Source organism: Leptonychotes weddellii, chromosome 10 (assembly GCF_054177405.1).
Source record: "Leptonychotes weddellii isolate Sample4059 chromosome 10, ASM5417740v2, whole genome shotgun sequence".
Classification (NCBI taxonomy): domain Eukaryota; kingdom Metazoa; phylum Chordata; class Mammalia; order Carnivora; family Phocidae; genus Leptonychotes; species Leptonychotes weddellii.
The window spans coordinates 86,599,129-86,613,673 of record NC_138378.1 but is presented as its reverse complement, the minus strand read 5'-3'; the positions used below and the strand labels follow the sequence as shown (position 1 = coordinate 86,613,673).

Sequence of the window (14,545 nt, the reverse complement as noted above, 5' to 3'; positions counted from 1 at the left end):
TCATTCTCTCTCTCAAATAAATAAATAAAATCTTTAAAAAAAAAAAAAAAGAAGTGAATTAAGTACATTTCACACTGTGGCTCACAGGAGCACGCACAAATGAAACAAAAGTTCCCTAGAACAATATTCACTTTCACTATGAGTATTGTACTCTAAGCTTCTCTGTTCTATTCATTTTCATTTTTAAAACCTCTTCATTTTGAAATGATTATAGACTCACAGAAAGTTGCAAAGATGGTACATTGAGGTCCCCTGTGTACTCAATGGTAACATCTTCTATAACTATAGTGCAATATCAAAACCAGGCAACTGACATTGGTGCAGTCTACAGACTTTTCCAGATTTCACCCATTTATTATGTGCATGTGTGTGTATTTCTCTGCAATTTTATCACATGTTCAGAGTTGTAAAGCCACCACAATCCAGATGCAGACCTAGTCCATCACCACAAAGGGAATCCTTCGTGCTACCCCTTTATAGTGTCACCTACCCCCATTCAACCCTGGCTCATAACCCCTGGCAACCACAATCTGTTTTCCGTCTCTAAAATTTTGCCTTTTTTTTTTTTTAGATTATTTATTTGACGCAGAGAGAGCGAGAGCAGGAACACAAGCAGGGGGAGTGGGAGAGGGAGAAGCAGGCTCCCCGCTGAGCAGGGAGCCCGAAGTGGGACTTGATCCCAGGACCCTGGGACCATGACCCGAGCTGAAGGCAGACACCCAATGACTGAGCCACCCAGGTGCCCTAAAATTTTGTCTTTTGAGATTGGCTTTTCTAGCTCAGCAGAAGGCCCTTGAGATCTATTCAAGTTGTGGAGTGTATCAGTAGTTTGGTCCTTTTTATTTCTGAGTGGTATTCCATGGCATGGATGTACCTGTTGAAGGTCATTTTGATTGTTTGCAGTTTTCAGCTATTAAAAATAACACTGCCATGGACATTTATGTACATTTTTCTGGTGTGCGCAGACATAAGGTTTCATTTCTCTGGGATAATGTCCAGGGGAGTGGTTGCTGGGTCATATGGTAAGTATATTTTAGTTTTGTAAGAAATTACCAAACAATTTTCAGAGTGGCTGTACCATTTTACATTCCCACCAGCAATGTGTAAGAAATTCTTAGCATTCTCGCCAGTATTTGGTATTACCACTATTAAAAAAATTTTTTTTAAGTTTTATTTAAGTAATCTCTCCACCCAATATGGGGCTCAAACTTAGGACCTCCAGATCGAGTCCCATGCTCTTCTGACTGAGCCGACCAGGTGCCCCTCATCGAGGTTTTAATTTGCATTTCCCTAATGGCCCGTGGTGTTGAACTACTCCTTTTCATTTTATTACTTCGTTAAAAATATGATCGTGACCTGCCAACTTGATTTTATCATCCACCAACTGGTCGTGAACAGCAGTTCAAACCCTGTTGTAGTAGGATCCTTTCAATCAGTGGGTTAGCATCCTTTATTCTGAAATCATCCCCTCAACTTCTAAATTCTCCTTTTGCCTTCAAACGACAGATGTTTCTGAAATTTTATGTGTCACCCAGATGTCCTCTGGGGTCTGAAAAAGATCTAGATAAGAATGATTCCAACTCCTGTTTGATGCTTTCCCATGGTTTCTCTGAATTTTCTTATGGTTACTTTTGGTCTCTCTGAATTTTTGTGTCTCCACAGTGATGCACATCCAAACATGGCCAGCCCTTGGCTTTCATTTCCTTCTTCACATCAATTGTAAATATAAGGCTGGTTTGTGCATTACAACCTTTTTTTTTTTTTTTTAAGATTTATTTATTTATTTGAGAGAGAGAGAGCACTTGTGTGTGTGAGCAGAAGAAGGACAAAGGGAGAGGAAGAGAGAGAATCCACAAGCAGACTCCCCATTGAGCACAGAGCCTGATGCTGGGCTCGATCCCAGGACCCTGAGATCATGACCTGAACTGAAACCAAGAGTGGGATGCTCAACCAACTGAGCCACACAAGTGCCCCCACAATTTTTTTTCTTGCTTTCCCTTAAGCATATTACTAATTGTGTTATCAGGATTTTCACATAGGGATGCCTGGGTGGCTCAGTTGTTAAGCATCTGCTTTCAGCTCAGGTCATGATCCCAGGGTCCTGGGATCGAGCCCCACATTGAGCTCCCTGCTCGGCGAGAAGCCTGCTTCTCCCTCTCCCACTCTCCCTGCTTGTGTTCCCTCTCTTGCTGTGTCTCTGTCTGTCAAATAAATAAATAAAATCTTTAAAAAAAAAAAAAGATTTTCACATAACTTGTGTTCTACAGATAGTATGATCTAAACAATTTAAAAATAAGATGTAATTGCATTCAAAGTGTACAAAACTTGAATATATATACAGTCAATTCTCATTATTTATGGTTGTTAGTTCTATCGAGTCACTGCTGATGCTGAATTAGTGAATACTAAATCATTGCTCCTAGGACACATACAGTTAGGTTCCCGTGAGCTTTTGGTCACATTTTTGTCAGCTGATCAATACATAACCTTGTTTTATGTGTTTCTGTTGAAAGATACCTTATTTAGTATATATTGTTGTTCATTAACATTAAACTTCCAGCCAATGGCACTTTAAAATACTCGAACAAAGCTTATCTGACAATGTATTTTCTCTGTGAGGTGCATCACAGCCTCCTCGTGCTTGAGAATACTAGACAGCCCTTCGGCACTATGCATGGGGCCATTTTGAACAGTGAAACCACCAACAAAAATGAGAAAAGTAGAATACTAAACAGACTGCAAAAAGGATAGTTGTTTACATTATGAGAACTAAAATAAGAAGGCAGAGCATTGCTTTGTTTGGCCTCAGCTAGAAACATGTGCGTTGGGGGACCTAGATTTTTTGGCACTCTGTGCCTGTCCTCAAATGACCACAAAATTGCTGTGGATATTGATTTCGGGGTTACAAATAAATTTTAGGATGTAAGTGAATTCTCAAATAGGGAATCCACGAATAATGAAGATCGACTGTGTTTTCATAAAAGCTGTGAGTTAAATTTAAAAATGTTAAATTTCATATATATTTTAAACAAGATTTTTTCCCCTGAAATATTATCTAGTATTCTACAGCAAAATGCAAATAATTATTAATGAATTTCAAAATTGCAAGCCAGCCTCATTTAAAAATAAAATATTTGATTAAAATTTTTGTATATGTAGTAGTTAAATGCAATGAATAATTTTTATAAAATTTAAACTGCCTGCAGTTCTAGCATTCAAAGTCTCTCTTGTGGCCAATATAATCTGTATATTGCTTCATATGTGTTATGTGCAGACCTACATATGTACAAATAGAAGAATAACATGAACTGTGTACTATTGCAAAATATTGCTCAGCTGTCACATGTGCACTTGCTGGGAATACTGTGCTAATTTGTGAGTAGTTCCTGTAGCTATAAGAATTTCTGTGCTAATTTTTGGAGCCATAGACTGGAACAGGAAAAGGAGCCAGAAAATGGGCGTTTGGTAATACTGGGAATTATGGTTTCTGAAGAACCTGTGAGGGAAGACGTTTGAGGGACCCAAATGCTTAGGTAAGTGCTCTTGTCACTCCACTCATCCCTAATCTCAGGGGAGTATTTCATCTTTGGTGCTGGCTGGCGGCTAAGCCTCCACACCTGTCTGTCTGGCACTGAGGTGCAGTCAGCCTTTGCTTCCAGGATACGGAGGAAGGAAGCCTGCGTCCGGGTCTGCACGGTGCTCGTGTGTGCGCGGTGGTCTAACGGGCCAGCCCCTCTTGCCTGGGTCTTTGGAAGGGACACCTACAAGCAATGCTGCAAATGAATGAAAGCAAACAAAATCGGGGCGCCTGGGTGGCTCAGTTGGTTGAGCGGCTGCCTTCGGCTCAGGTCATGATCCTGGAGTACCAGGATCGAGTCCCGCGTCGGGCTCCCTGCTCGGCAGGGAGTCTCCTTCTCCCTCTGCCCCTCCCCCCTCTCATGTGCTCTCTCTCATTCTCTCTCTCTCAAATAAAAAAAAAAAAAAAAAAGCAAACAAAATCTGTGTGAGTGTCTGTGTAGGATAAATTCTGTTTCTTTATAGTTTTTGACCAATTTTCACATATTTCTGACTTCTTTTTAATTTGCATCATTTCTGGAAAATGGGCCCCTTCTACATACTACATTTTTTATCCTCCTCCTTTAAAGAATATGCAAAACTGCCCTTTTCTGTTCAGTTAATTTGTTCATTTCAGAATTCTGTCTCCTTTATGCAATGTGTTGCTCTTTGGCTTGGAGCCAGATTACTAAGCTTCTCCCAATCAAGCCTGATAAAAAGACAATTACAAGCTCACTGGGGAAGGAGTAATAATTTATAACAGGCAAGTAGGAAGAAAGGATTTATTTACTATCACTGCACCTCCAGAAAGGATTGTGGTAGATGTGTGCTTTCAGGCAGGCCCCTTCTGTTGTAATGAAAGTATAGACACATTTTTGAAGCACCTCAGATAGCACGTGGGGGTCAGGAGACCTGGGTCCAAGCACTGGCACCATTACCTAGCAGCCCGGGGCCCGCGGACCGTTACATCGTTTCTCTGAACTCTGATTTCCTCCTCTAAGAAATGGAGATTGTAATTGAGCTGTCACCAGGATCTGTGAGATCAAGTATCTGAAAGCATTTTGTAGGTGAGATGTATTATGTGAAGGGGAGTGGTTCAACTTCTTTGGTTTCTTTTTATAATTTCCCTGCACCATGCTAATTACTTCTCTTTAGTACTTTCCGAGCTAGTCTCAGTATTATTCTATTGTTATCATTCCATGCTCCCCAATAAATGCTCCTGAGCTGAATATTTATGCTTCGAAAGAGGTTTCTGGAAATGTTAAAGGACACGGTGATAATGGATGGAAGAAAATGCCAGAGTTCTGAAATTAAGATCAGATGATACCTGGAATTGCCTGGGAATTGTTTGCCAGGAGGCCAAGGGAGGTTTCCAGGGCTGGAAGTGGGAGGGGCAGGGCTGGGATTTCCCACCGTATTGGTTTGCGTGGGCTGCCGTAACAAAAATGCCACACACCACAGACTAGCAACAAAACAACAAAATTTTTTTGTTGCCTAAACAACAAAAATTTATGTTCTCACAGTTCTGGAGGCTGAAAAGTCCAAAATCAAGACATGGGCAGGTTTGGTTTCTTCTCTCTCCTTGGCTGGTTGATGGCCGCCTCATCATTGTGTCTTACATGGCTGTCCTTCTGTGCACGCTCATCCCTGATGTCTCTGTCTGTGCCCATATTTCCTCTTCTTACAGACTCCAGTCAGATTGCATTAGACCTCACCTCAACAGCCTCATTTAACGTAATCATCTCTTTAAAGACCTTATCTCCAAATACGATTATATTCTGAGGTATGGGGGGTTAGGACATATGAAATTTGAGGGGACACAATTCAGCCCAAAATACTCATCAAGATTGGACTCACAAGTCAGCACAGGTGCTGCACTTGGCCCCGAACAGGAGCTCTGACTTCTAGCCCCTGTGAACTGATGCAAACACATGACTTCTTGCAGGTACCAATACATATTGTGATCAGTCGAATAAATCAGGGAGCTCTCAGCTGGGAGTCTGACTTTCATTTGACATGGTTCATTCCTTCATGTGCTCATGTATTTATTCGACAAGCATCTCCTGGGTGCCTGTCAGGTACTGAGCACCAGGCCAGGTGCAGGGGATTCCAGGCCATCTTGCCTCTGACCTTGAGCTGTTCATGGTGTGTAATGGGAAATGGACACATACATAAGGAAATGGGATGACGTATGATGGGCATCACAGGATGAGTCTACACCACATTTGTTGGTGGCATAGGCTGATCCACATGGCCGTGGGCGTTTGAGCTGAGTGTTTAGCAATGTGTAATGCCACGAAGAATAATAGTGGACATTCACGGGATCTTCACTCTGTGGCAGGCTCAGTGCTATGTGTTTTACTTGTGTTATCTCAACCATAGTCATCTCAACCACCACTGCTACTGGGTGGTTGGGTCCTTATGCTTACCCCGGGAGCAAGTGCTGTTACCTTCATTTTACTGATGAGGAACCAAAGGCCCAGGGAACTTGTTAAGGACTGAATGTGTCCCTGAAAAATACATCTGTGGGAGCCCTAACTCTCGGTGTGATGGTGTTAGGGGCCTTTGGGAGGTAATTAGGTTTAGATGAAGTCAAGAGGGGCAACTCTCATGATGAGATTAGTGCTTTTATGAAATGAGGAAGAGGCAGGAGGGCTGTCTCGCGTTCTCTCCACAAGGGCCCGGAGGAAAGGTCACGTGAGCACACAGTGAGAAGGTGCTGCAAGTCTGGTCTGCAAGCCAGGAAGAGGACCCTCGCCAAAAGCTGGCGCTGCTGGCATCTTGATCTTGGATTTTCCAGCCTCTAGAATTGTGAAAAATAAATGGCTGTGGTTTAAGCCTCCCAGTCAGTGGTGCTTTACTCTGGCCGCCCAAGCCAATGAAAACGGAAGTAAAGGAACTAGCTCAAGGTCTGCTGGGCCTAAGTGGCAGGGGTGGGATCAGAGGTTATGATGGTGAAAATCTCAGCAGAAGCAAGGCAGGGAGGAGCAGGGAAGAAAGCAAAGAGGGATGGTAGAGGGTGTCGTGCCTTGGCCCCTCCGTGCCTCAGTGTCCTTGTCTGTAAAACAGTAATGACAGCAATAGGATACACATCCCAGGATTGCAAAGTGCTTCGAACAGCACCTGGCGCATGGTGAAGGCTACGCTGGTGTTTGCTCTTACCGCATTGTCGATGGATTTCAAGGATGCAAGCAGATTAGTTAGGAGATTGTCACTATGATCTACAGAAGAGATAATGAGGGTCGGGCTCACAGAGTGGCAATGGGGATAAAAAGCTGAGAAATTTGAAAGTTAATCACCGTAGAAAATAAGCAGTTGGTGGTTGTGATGTAGTGGGTGACAGAGAGGGGTCTCCAGCTGGTTTGGGTGACATAGTGACATTAATAGAAATAACTAACACTGTGTGCTCGGCTCTGTGCTGAATGTCCCTCCCTATGCCTCCAGAGCCTCATATGTATATATATAGTATAGTATATACTATATATTTATGTAGTATAATAAATAGCTGGGGACTGTAGCCTAGCCAAAATGGCACATCAAAAAAGTCCTCACAGGGGCGCCTGGGTGGCTTAGTTGGTTAAGCCTTTGACTCTTGATTTCCGTTCAGGTCATGATCTCAGGGTCATGAGAAGGAGCCCTACTTCAGGCTCACACTCAGCGGGAGTTTGCTTGAGATTCTCTCCTTCTCCTTCTGCCCTTCCCCCCACTCATACATGCACATGCACGCATGCACGCTCTCTCTCAAATAAATAAATAAAATCTTTGGGGCACCTGGCTGGCTCAGCCGGTTAAGTGACAGTAGGGGTAAGCTGGCCCTGTGAAGAGGGCCCCAGGGAAGGCTGCCCAAGCCAGAGATTTAAGGAAAGTGGAAGTTAGATTCAGTTAATCTGCAAAGCCAGGAAGGTCAGCCAAAAAAAACCAGACCCTGAGTTACACCAGCGGCAGGTACTTCATGGATGGGGGCAGATTAGCTTCTGGATCTGGGACCTCCTTGGGGAAGAGGGAAAGAGAATGGACCCCAAAGACTTTCTCCCAGAGGGCCTGAATGAAGCCCTAGGAGACTTTGAGCAGGAAGGTAATGAGTTTCCTTTAATGTGCTGGAGTGGGCTCCCAAGTACCCCCAGAGAAATAAACAAAGCTGCATTCCCTGCCCCACCCCCTCTCCCCCATATGGGTCATATGTTCCCTGGACATATACAACGTAAAAGTCTCTCCCATTTGCCTTGCCTTTCTTCTATCCCAATATCTGTATGTTTTTTTGTGAATGGGGCATGGTAGTCATCACAGCCCCAGTATGGTGACCCCGGGGTGATGGTGGTAGCTGTGCTCTTTAGATTGCAAGTCACTGGGACTTCCTTTTTTTATTTAATTAATTAATTAATTAATTTATTTATTTATTTATTTTAGAGAGAGAGACAGAGAGCAAGCCTGCGAGTGGGAGGAGGGGAAGAGGGAGAGGGAGAGAGAATCCCAAGCAGACTCTGCGCTGAGTGCGGAGCCCGACACAGAGTTTGGTCCAACGATCCTGAGACCATGACCTGAGCCGAATTAAGAGTCCGTCGCTCAACTGACTGAGCCACCCAGGCGCCCCCTCACTGGGGAAAGGGGGTGTTTCAGCTTGGGTTTCCAGGGACGCAGACTCTGAGCTGGTTTCATGTGCAGGATATTTATTAAGGAGTGCCTTAGGATTAACACCTATGGAAGGGGAGGAAGGGAGTGAGATGGGGCAGAGGATGAAGTCAAGCTTGGACAGCCTCAGTAACCCCGACACCCTGGGGGCCTCTGGCACTAGAGTTGTCCCAAGGTGTGCTGAGATGGCCTTGGGAAGGGTGAGCTGGCTCTCTGCAGCCGAGACAATATGGAGGGCCTGGCCCCTGTGTGCTGACGGTGCCCCTAGCCAGCTGGGGCAGTAAGCCCTCCCTGGAAGGAGGGCGTGGCAGGGCCTCTCCGTGTCCATCACAGGGGGTTTAGGGTAAGAATACCTGAGGGCTGGAAATTGACTGCTGCCAGCGACTCCCCAGAAACTCCCAAGTTTCTCCTGCACTGCCCCCTGGTTTTCCTCACTCTCCCTGTGAGTTTCCATCTTATCTCCTGTCTGCTTCCTCTGTGGGTCTGGCCTGCTCTCTCCTGGGCACCACCTGGATCATTCTTACCAGGTTCTTCTGATCAAGTTCTGGAAGAGTTGTTCACTTTGACCTGGGACTGTCAGCCCCAAACTCTTGCATGGAATGCTGGTTCTGGAAATGTTACTATGTCTTTCAAAAGCTGGGTGATACCTGCAGGCAGGTTCATTGTCCTCCCTTCTTTTGTGTATGTTTAAAAAAATCTCCTTAATAGAAAATATAAATCAACAAATCTCCTTCTGAAAGAACACGTTAGCTGGTGATGGGAGGAGGAGGTAGAGGGTGGGTGAAAGTGTGGATTCTGAAGTTAGAGTGTGCGAGTTGGAGTCCAGCTCCTAGTGCACAGAGGAGCTCAGCAAGAATCTCACCTCCCAAGGCTGAGCTCTGCTTCCCCAGCAAGGGCCCAGGGCAAGCGGGCCCATGACAGACGGGCACATGGGTGCCTGGCATACCCACGGCAGTTCTTTTATGGAAAAATATCAAGGATGAAGCCCACAATGTACTTTTTCTTTTTTTAAAGTTTCTATTTAAATTCAGTTAACATACAGTGTGATATTAGTTTCAGATAGACAATAGAGTGATTCAGCACTTCCATCCATCACCCGGGGCTCATCACAAGTGTGCTCCTTCATCCCCATCACCTGTTTCACCCCTCCCCCCCCCACCCCCCGCCTCCTCTCTGGTAACCGTCAGTTTGTTCTCTCTGTAGTTAAGAGTCTGTTTCTTGGTTTGCCTCTCTCTCTCTCTTTTTTTCCCCCTTTGCTCCTTTGTTTTGTTTCTTAAACTACACATATGAGTGAAATCATATGGTGTTTGTCTTTCTCTGACTGGCTTATTTTGCTTCGTGTTATACTCTTTAGCTCCATCCGTGCCACTGCAAATAGAAAGATTTCATTCTTTTTTATGGCTAAGTAATATTCTAGTGTGTGTGTGTGTGTGTGTGTGTATAGCATATCTTCTTTATCCACTCATCAATCGATGGACATTTCTTCTGTTTCCATAATTTGGTTGTTGTTGATAATGCTGCTATAAACATCAGGGTGCATGTATTCCTTTGAATTAGTATTTTTGTATCCCTTGGGTAAGTACCTAGTAGTGCAATTGTGGGATAGTAGGGTAGTTCTGTTTTTAACTTCTTGAGGAACCTCCATACTGTTTTCTACAGTGGCTGCACCAGCCTGCATTCCCACCAACAGCGCATGAGGGTTCCCCTTTCTCCACATCCTTGCCAACACCTGTTGTTTTTGTACTGTGGATTTTAGCCAAAATGTATTTTAAAAAGTTGTATGTGTCTGGACCAACTGGAAAAAATAATTTTAGTGAAGGCTCATTTCTGGGAGACTATAAAATATATTTTTCTCTGTAGACCCAGATCTCCTTGGGGTAAGTGTGTGCGTGCAGACTTGGAGAAAGCCTCCTCTTGGGCTGGAATTCTGGGCCCACAAGGAGGTGCCACAGGAACCTTGGGAAGAAGGGAAGCAGATCGCAGACCCTCTGGCCAGGGTGGCTGGTGGCCTGCTGGTGGGAGGGGATCTGGGCGGAGATTCTCCCTCACTAAGGCTGCGGACATTGGTCTGTGAGGCCAGGCCCCATATGGATTGCCATTTATGGGGCAAAAAGAACTTACCATCCTAAAAAACAACAAACCTCTGGCAAGGAATGAAAGAAGCAGGGATGGAGATGCTTCCCCACTCCGTCATAAAAGTATCAGTTGCCAGACGCCAGGGCGGCATTCCAAAAGCTGGTGGGGTCTCAGGGGCCAGATGGGGGTCACAACAGACAGACAGACGGCAGAGAGACGGTGGCTGGGGTTGCTGGCAGCACATTTCATCTCTTAGAAAGGACCGGCCAGGCCAGCAGCATTCTGGGCCACCACTCCTGGAGCTGGAATAACAAGAATGATAATCCCGATGGGTTTTTTCAGCACTGATTTTCTTCGCTGCCTTATCCTCTGCAGCATCATTCCTGTTCGTAAAAATGGCATTTGGCCATGTTGTGAAGAGCCAGTGTGGTAGCTGGTGGGAAGAAGGGATAGATTGTTAGGTTTTGAAGTGCAGGGCACACTCGCAACTGGACTCGCCACAGAGGATGTCTTCAAGAAGCATTTGGTTTAAAAAAATCACAAAATTAAAGAAATGAACAAAGTCGTGATTTTTATTTAAAAAAATCAGCAATACAGAAGCATAGAGAGTAAAAACTAAAGACCCTCTTTTCTTCCCTCTCTGACCCCACACCAATCCCTCTCTCTCCCCAGAGAAAAAGTCATCAGTTTAGTGTGTGTCCTTACATTCCAGAACATAAAAATGTACCTCATTCTTTCAAATGCCCACATATCTTTTCATTACAAGGATTGTTTGAGATTTTTACTGCGATAATGCTTCCATGAACTGAGCTTGGTGATTCCCAAACTGCGGTGTGTATGTGTGTGCGTTTGCACATATGCATCAATATTTCCTTAGGACACATCCTTACAGTGGAACTTCTAGGTCGAAGGGCATGTACATTTTAAATGGTGCCAAATTGTCTTATAAAAAGCCTTTAATTCCTGCTGGATATCGCCATACTTTTATTTTTGCCAATTTGAGAGGTAAAAAATGCATGTCATTGTTTTATTTTGCTTTATTAAAAGAATATGTATTCCATTTAAAAAAAATTATGGTAAAATATACATAACATTTACCATTGTAATCATTTTTAAGGGTATAGCTCTGTGGCATTGAGTACACCCACATTGTTCGGCAGCTATCACCACCCTCCTCCTCCAGAATTAATTGCTTTTGTTGGATTAGCTAGTGAGGATCTTTTTGTCTATGGACTATTATATTTTTCCTTCACGCCTCTCACCCTCCTTCCTTCTTCCTTTCCTCCTTCCCTCCTTCTCTTTGTGGCTTTTGCCTTTTTATGATCTCTGCAGATTTTCTAACTAGGCTGGTATCCTTTTTCTTTCTCTCTTTTTTAAAAAATAAGAGTTTTTCTGTATTATGACTATGATCTATTCTCAGTTTTACATTTCTTGCATGTCTCCTTAAATATTACATTAGTTTTAATTTTTACAACATTTCTGCAAGATAAGTAGTATTATTCCCATTTTGTGGATGAAGAAGCTGAAGTTCAGAGGGGTCATGTGACCTGCCTGAGGTGACATAGCTGAGGTGGCAGAGACGAGATGAGACAGCTCGGTCTGACTTTTCCACAGTCTCAGGCCTCAGGGAAACTACATGAGGCAGTAAGGCCAGCCGGGTGTCTGGGAAGGCCAGGGGAGCTCAGGGGACTTCAGGGGGAGGCTGGAAGGATCTAGAAGTTGGCATTGCCAAGCAGGGAGGAAATCAGAGAGAGAACCCCTCTTTCCCTGTTATTGCTGCATGGAGAGCCAACAAAGCACATATGAAATTTAGGTCTGTGGGTGTTCACTCCCCGCCTTACCGCCGTGGCCACGGAGCAGAGGCAGGAGGGTGTGGTCTGGTCCTTTCTGGGCACTCATTCCAGGCAGTTTCTAGTTCCTCCTCTCTCCCACAACCAATCAACCACAAGTTGGGTGGGTTTCACTTCCTCAGTGTCACTTCTCATCTTTTTTTTTTTTTTTTAAAGATTTTTTATTTATTTATCTGAGAGAGAGAATGGGAGACAGAGAGCATGAGAGGGGGAGGATCAGAGGGAGAAGCAGACTCCCCGCCGAGCAGGGAGCCCGATGCGGGACTCGATCCCGGGACTCCAGGATCATGACCTGAGCCGAAGGCAGTCGCCCAACCAACTGAGCCACCCAGGCGCCCCTCACTTCTCATCTTTTTGTCCCCTGCCAGAACCGGGCCCAGGTCCCCACTGTGTCTCCTAACTGGTCTTACCCCTTGTACTCTGGCTCCCTCCAGGTCCCCTCCATGCTGCAGCGCACATCTGGTGGTGCAACTCCTCTGCCTCAAACGCTTGGACGGTGCCTCAGCGCCTCTCACGCGGGCGCCGAACTCCTCAGCCTGGCCCACAGGCTCTTCACCTTCTGGCCCCTGCTTATCTCTCCCTTTCCCGAAGTTGTCTGCCTGGGTCCATGTGTCAATCAGACTGAATTCTGTGAACATGACTAACTCTCTCTCGTGCCTCAAGGCCTCTGCCTCTAGTGTTCCCTCTCCCTGGAATGCTGTTCCTTGGCTAACTTGTGCTCAAATGTTATGTCTCTCTTTAAACAACATTCCACTGGGAAACCCTCCCTGGAATGATGGGCTCAGTTATGGGCTGTGCTCTTGCACCACATCCTACCACCTGGTAATTTTCCTTTTGTCTGTCTGTCTCTGGACCCTGGCTGCACATTAGAATTACCACAGCTGCGGGCGCCTGGGTGGCTCAGTTGGTTAGGCGACTGCTTTCGGCTCAGGTCATGATCCTGGAGTCCCGGGATCGAGTCCCGCATCGGGCTCCCTGCTCGGCGGGGAGTCTGCTTCTCCCTCTGACCCTCCCCCATCTCATGTGCTCTCTCTCTCTCTCTCTCTCAAATAAATAAATAAATAAAATCTTTAAAAAAAAAGATCTTATTTATTTGATAGCGAGCGAGAGAGAGAGAGCATGCACAAACAGGGGGAGTGGCAGGCAAAGGGAGAGGGAGAAGCAGGCTCCCTGCTGAGCAAGGAGCCCCACACTCGGAACTCAATCCCAGGACCCTGGGAATCACAACCTGAACCGAAGGCAGAGCCCAACCAACTGAGCCACCCAGGCATCCCAGTTTTGTTTACTTTAGATTCATAGTAAAAATTACACGTTTAGCCACTTGGGTGTGGTTGGTTCCCCTTTGGAAGTCTTCTCTCCTCCTCAGGCTGTGTTGAAACCAAATGCTACACCGTCAGAGGCCCCAAAACCCACCTCTGAAAGGTTGGTGTATAATTTAAGTTTCATGGAAAACTTCTTGAAATTTCCATTACTTATGAAGAGTAAAATATAATACAAATTCCCTGGCCGCCATCCCTGCCATCTTTGTCCCCCAGCAGGCTTCTGCAGTTTCCTTGTCTCCAGTTTCTTCTCCTTTCCTCCATCTCTGAAAAAAACAGTTCTTGCAGACATGCAGCAGTTCAGCTCTTTCCCTCTGCTTGCATATTCCCTGCAGTAAGCCAGAAGCCAGAAGCTAGCTTTCAGTGAACAGACGGCTAGTTCCAGTGCTCTCCTGGGAGGCCTCAGTTCACCCTGACCTACTGTTCAGCCCTTTCTGTCAGGAATCAGTCCTACAGGCCCCAACACTGCACCGCACTCCCAGGAGTGAGATACCACTCACGTCAGTGCAGCCTCAGCCCTGTGGCATGTGGGCAGCGGAGAGGCAGGAGAGGAGGAACTGGGAGGACAGTAAAAATGTGTCAGTACGGGAGAACTTCTCCCCACCCAAGGTCTGATGTAAGACCAGTGGAAGCAAAGGGATGGCTTAGGGGCTGGCTGAAGTTGCCCCAAGTTGACAGACAGTTATCAATGCCTGTTAGCCAAAGACCGCCAGGGACACACACAAAGCTGAATTAGTTAGACTTGCTGCTCTTTGCAGAGAGGAAAAGCTCATACCTTGGGAAACTCTGGGGCATCTCGGTAAGAGGGTAAGGGAAGGACTTGTTACAGAATTTGGTTTGTTTTGTTAGGTAACTTGGGGGAAGGTTCAAGGAAGCAGGGCTCAGCTCTCGATTGGGTGTTCTGAGGAAGGGGGTGTCCTTCTGACTGGACATCCGTAATAGCTTGCTCAGGTTCCCATAACAAAATACCACAGACTCGGTGCTTAAACTAATAGAAATTTATTTTCTCACAGGTCTGGAGGCCAGAAGTTCAAAATCAAGGTGTGAGCAGGTGTGTTTTCTCCTGAGGCCTCTTTCCTTGGCCGGAAGAGGGCCGCCTTCTTGCTGTGTCCTCAC

The 14,545-nt window shown here is 45.5% G+C and overlaps 1 long non-coding RNA gene across 1 annotated transcript in view; it reads left to right on the top strand.

The window, feature by feature from the left end:
- The window catches only part of LOC145715921 (uncharacterized), a 10,583-nt gene extending 6,930 nt beyond the window's left edge, over positions 1–3,653 (top strand). The window contains exon 4 of the long non-coding RNA XR_014138198.1: positions 3,429–3,653. This is a non-coding gene — a long non-coding RNA (uncharacterized LOC145715921). The remainder of the gene's footprint in view (positions 1–3,428) is intronic.
- Positions 3,654–14,545: the final 10,892 nt, after the last annotated feature.